Genomic DNA, 6,000 nt, shown 5'->3' with positions numbered 1-6,000 from the left:
TTAAGTTTATTCCTAAGTGTTTTATTCTTTTTGATGCTATTGGAAATAGAATTCACCATTTTCTTCATTTTTAGAACACTGCATGTGTGTATAAACACAACTGATTTTGTTTGTATAGACACAACTGAGTTTTAAGTGTTTTTTTAATCTTGCAACTTCACTGAATTTTTAAAAAGTCTTCAGTGTTTTCTACATATAAGATCATGTCTAGGCATTGAAATAATTATATTTTCCTTTCTTATATGGATGCCTGTTGCTTCTTTTTCTTGCTCAATTACTCTAGCTAGGACTTCTAGTACTATGATGAATAGAAGTTGGTAGAGTGGGTATCTTTGCCTTGTTCCTGATGTTAAGGAACAAGCTTTCAGTTTTTCACTGTTGAATATAATATCATATGTGTTTATAATGAGTTCATAATTGTATGAGCTGGAAATAACTCATGAGATAAAAAAGACATGAAACAAATAGACATGGAGATAAAGAACCATCCAGAAGTAGAAATAAAAGTGTGTGTGTGTGTGTGTGTGTGTGTGTGTGTGTGTGTGGCAGGGATAAGGAGGTATGAATGCTGAGGGATGGTACAGCCTATATGATAGTGTCTGAAATTAGGCCTACTGGTGCAGAATTAGTTGATTATTCCAGGGAAACTACCTTTGTTAGAGCTCTCTTGAGAATAAAAATCTATTAATAAATTTGCTTCTGGACTATTCTCTATAAGTGATTTTGTCAGTTGGAACCTCAATTGATGATGTAGTTGACCTTTAGTAAACCTCAGTGTACTCACTAATGTATTGAGAGAATTACTAATAATGCATACTGATGATAGATTAACACAACATAATAAATCACTGGGATAGAGCTTTTATACTATATTTCTCCAAAAGACTGTCTAGGGAATGATAGATCTTGAAGATTATTTCATTTAATTATAGTCTGGAAAATGCAAAGATACCATGGAATGTTTTAGTCCTGTAGATAAAAGACAATTTGGAGATAGTTATAGCTTGGAGGATTTAACATCTGTGGCATCTGGAAAAAGACTGTCTTCTTCTTTTGCAACAGGAAATGGCCCATTTTGTTACTACCTAGCTTTGAATGTTCTCAGTAATCAATTTGTTTTTTATTAATTGACAAAAATTATGTATATTTTTGGTGTAAAATATTCAGTAATCAATTCGAACATACTCTGTGCCTAGCAATGGATTGTAAGCATATGTAAGAGGTGTTGTTAAGCAGTTACTTATTTTGTGGGCCCTGGAAAGACAATCACATAAACCAGATGTAGTTCAGGGTATTAGTTTTATTCTATTTGTTTAAAGGTGGGGAAATGGAGAAGGGGAATTGACAAAATAATTCAGGAGTAAAACTGGGAATGATAAACAGATTTCATTTTGTATGTCATTTCTGATAATTTGGTGACAGTTACCTAAAAGGCTGTTTTGAGAACTATTCTGAAGCAATACACAGTTCTGCAGGAAAGTGTGCCATAATAAATTAATGATTGTGCTGAACTTAAGGAAAGAGAAGCACTTTTTTTTTGCATTATTGGCAAGTGGAAAATAAGATTGCTGTAAATTATATTATTGAGAAAAGAGTGGCAAATTCATGAGTATGATGAGTAAAGGGTCACATATCTGTACTATACTGTGCTTGAGAGTTAAACTCTAAATAGTGCAACATGAGCCTGGATAAAAGAGGTGACATACATGGGCATTGATGAGAGAAGACTAGAGAGAGTGTGGATGGCTTTATTGAATGAAAAATGTCAAAGTGAAGTTTTAAATTTCTTTTTTTATTAATATTTTTAAATCTTTTTTGGGGGGAGGGGACGGGGTGGGGGTGGGGAAGAGGGGGGAAGACAGGTGGACTGAAAAGGGCAAAGTTTTAACTTTAGAGGTGATTTTTGTGCATAGAAAAGCCTATTTTTGGTTACTGCTATTTTAAAGTACTATTGAATTTATTAAACATAAATTTATTAAACATTAAAATTCATAAACTTTATTTTATCTTAAGAATCTTGGCTTATCATATTATTCTATGAATAAATCTAGCAATTCTTACCATCATTTTGATTACCATCACCGACCATAGAGTTTGGTCGGTGGAATTTAGTGTGGTTACAAAATTATATCAGCATCACCTTTACCTAGTGGTAAGACATTTTCAGTATCTGGAAAGAATACACCATGCCTATTAAGCAGTTATTCACCATCTACTCCCCCAGCCTCTGTGAGGTGTCTTCCTCCAGTCTCTGGCATCACTAATCTGTTTTCTGTCTCTATGGGTTTACCTATTTTAGACATTTCATATACATTGAATTATATAATATAGTATGTGGCTTTTTGTTTCTGGCTTCCTTAACATAATTATTTTGAGTTTCATCCATGTTGTAGCATGTATTCAATAGTTTATTTCTTTTTATGGCTGAATAATATTCAATTGCACAGACAGCACACATTCATCAGTTGATGGACATTTGGTTTTTCCATTTTTTTGGTTATTGTGAATAGTGCTGCTATAAACACACACAAGTTTTTCTTTAAATACCTGTTTTAGCTTCTTATTTTTGAGAAGCTAGATAACTTGAGTTTTATAGTTAATACTGGAATTGAGATATGAATAATCTCACAGTCCAAAATCCATACTTCTTCCAGGAGAGAATAATATTTCTCAAGGGCAAAGGAGTTGGAATAGCCCACTTTCTTGCAAGAGGATTTCAAAGCTGCTTACTTCCTTTGCTTAGAAGAAACAAATGGAATTTGATTATTTCTCATATTCTAAAGAGGCCTATAATTAGGATGGGATAGAAAAGGCTTAGGGAAGAAAATGATATGATTGATTATAAATTATTCCTGTATTTACAGATGGGCACTGTTTCTTCTCCACCCTTTCTACTTACCTCCAGTGACTTCTGCCTTATAAACATTATTGGCTAATACGTCAATTAGTTTTAGTTTAGAAATTATCTGGAGGAAATAGGCTCTGAGAGCAAACAACACTGCTCTGTTGGTGTCCTTTTGTAAACGATTCCCTCTAGTGGCTTGAAATTTTTTTCACTGTGTTGACGAGATCTCTACCTTCAAAAATGTAAGCAAAAGAGACTCAGGATATTTATTATTGATAATAATCAAAATAATGACAATAATTCTGAATGTTTCTGGCTGTCACCACATAGTGGATCCCAGGGTGAGCTTTTAAAATATTTATCAGCTCAAGTAACTTCCTGGCTTTACGTTCCAATTAGAATAAATTCCAAGCTCTTTGCTTTATAAAACCCTGAAGGCGTGAAGCCTGCCTGTTGCTCCAAACTCTGGCTGGAATGTCAACACTAGTGGAACATGAGCTTCTCTGTCTGTTACTGGTTTATCTTCAGCACCTGGAATAGCACCTAGTAAATGGTTGGTGCTCCATAAAGGTGTTTGAATGGCTGAATAAATATCTTCTTATTCCACTCCTCTTTTCAATAATACGTTCTCCTCTCTCCTTTCAGTACCTTGATAATATCAAACTCACTGACCCTGAATCAGGGTCTTCACATTTGCAGTCCCTTCCAGCAGGAGCTTTCTTCCCCAGCTCTTTGCATGTGGAAGAAACTTCACATCCTGCAAGGTCCCAGGCTCCAAGAAGAGACAATGTAAAGCAAACTTCTCCTCATTTGTTAATCCCTATCACATCACTCTGCATATTTCTTTTATTGTCACAGTTTGCAATCATCTGTTTATTTGTTTACATGTATCTTGTTTGGTTTCTCCTAGATGGCAAAAGGGCAAGGTCCAAGTCTCATCTCTTTATTGCGGTATGTCAAATAATGAATGCAGTGTACACTATATGATAGTTTCTCATTAAGAATGTATTGAATAAATGAGCACATGGCATGACAATGAGCAATTTTCAAAGTTAGCTTAAGTCATTCGCTGATGTCATCGTAAAAACAATCCAATTTCAGTGACCTGAGTACTTCTGATTTTATCATAGGTCCCTCTTGGGTCTTTACATCTATGAGTAAGAATAGAACAGTGTTACTTAGCCCTTATGGCCTTCCTTTGGAATACTCTTGGGGTGCATCCTTTGGCAGAGGTATCTTAAGTAGCTAAGTGCTTGGAGTTTCATGCTTTTCTTGACAGCATCAGACTTCAATCTGGTATTGTGAGAAAGGCCTAAGCCTTATGGCCTGAGATGCCCTAAATTTTAGTAGTGTACTGATGGGCAACAAGGAAGGACTAGAAGTCCCTGATTTATCTCAGGATATATCAGACAGTCCGCAGACTAAGGCTGAAATATGATGTTACCTGTCAGAGACATCTTTACACTTAGGTAAGTGTAAAGAGCCTGAACTTTGGAGGTAGAACTGAATTTGACTCTTAGCTCAGTGCCTCACTAGCAATGTGAGCCTGGCAGCGGCTTAAGCAGCTTTTAACTTCAGGGTCCTTATCTAAATGCATGAAGAGTAATGTGTACCATGTAGAGTTTTAGGCTGAGGGGAAGGCCCCTAATATATGATGGAGAATAGAGGATGAGGGGTGGGGTGGGGGGATACATTCCAGGAAAAGGGAACAGAATGTGAAAAGGCTTTGAGGGGGTATAAATTAGATAATGGCCTGTTGGCAAAACTGAATAGGTGGTGGTGTGTGATCTAATACAGGAAGCAAAGAGAAGGGTGATGAGAGATGATGTTGGGGAGGCAGAGAAAGCGTGTCATGAAGGGACCTATGGTAATCAGGAACCAGAACATAGTCCCAAGCAGAGAATTAATGTGATTCAGTTTGTATTTTGTTTTTCACTACAACATATTGAATGTCTCATGATTTATGAACTGTTGAGTTGTGTTCTGAACCCAGATCTCCTTGTCTTCAAAGTTTCACCATTTTCCTGTAAACACTATATATATACACACACATATATGTATATATATACAGAGAGAGAATATATATTATAGATATATATAATAGATATAGATATATATGATAGATATAATGGATATATTATAGATATATAATAGATATAGATATATATATAATATAGATATAGATATATATACACTCACCCTTCCACTTTATACATGTAAATATATATATTATACATATATTTACTTAGATAAACATTTACCTTTTTTAATAAGAACATTTAATGCCTAGTTCACCAGCTGTGTGACCTCTGGTAAGTTATTCAACCTTGCTACACATCATTAGGACTATTGTGAGAATCATGAGATGTAATTTTACAAATATATACTCGATAACTATTAGCTATAATAATATTTTGTTTTAGGGGTAGGGTTAGAGCAGGTATAAAACACTATAGCAAGCTGATAAGAACCTATGTTGTAAGAGATGCACCTTCCTGTGTTTCTTGGTATTCTAATACCAAGGAAGCTGTTCCTACTGAGACAGAAAGTCAAGAAACTTACATCCTAATCTTACCTCTACTGGAAATTCACTTAATCTCTCTGGATCAGTTATTTACTACTGATTCTCAGTTTTCCCACTTGTAATGAGGGTTGGGGATGTTAGTACCAGTCTCTCTTTGGGGTGTTGTGAGGTGAAGTGAGCTAAACGGAATTAGAGCCCTTAGGAAAAAAAAATGCTAATATTAACTGAAGGAAGCTGGTGTCGTTTTTTAATGTTGTGGATGAAAGGTGATAAATTTACACAGCAAATTTCCCTTAATGATTTATTCTGTAACAGCAACATAAAATGGCCCTAAAGAAGTCTAGACATAGCTGGTCTCCCTGGTGTTAGTAAAGCTGAAGAAATGTCAATTAAGATAAATACCCCAAGGCAAAAGGCTTATTAGCGTTTGGATCTAGGAAGAATATATCTTCCTCATAACTCAAAATAGCCACACATAAATTTCTCCACTGCATTCCGGTGACTCAGAGACAAGAACACACTGCTTCCCTTTTGTAAAAGGAGAGTCTGAAATGCATAGAGCTAAATGACTTGCCTAAGGTTGCACAGTAAGTGAGCAGCCACTAGAAACCATTATTTCCTTATGAATTTT

This window comes from Pan troglodytes, chromosome 9 (assembly GCF_028858775.2).
Source record: "Pan troglodytes isolate AG18354 chromosome 9, NHGRI_mPanTro3-v2.0_pri, whole genome shotgun sequence".
NCBI classification, from domain to species: domain Eukaryota; kingdom Metazoa; phylum Chordata; class Mammalia; order Primates; family Hominidae; genus Pan; species Pan troglodytes.
The sequence above is the reverse complement of the archived record's forward strand: the minus strand, read 5'-3'. Positions refer to the sequence as shown.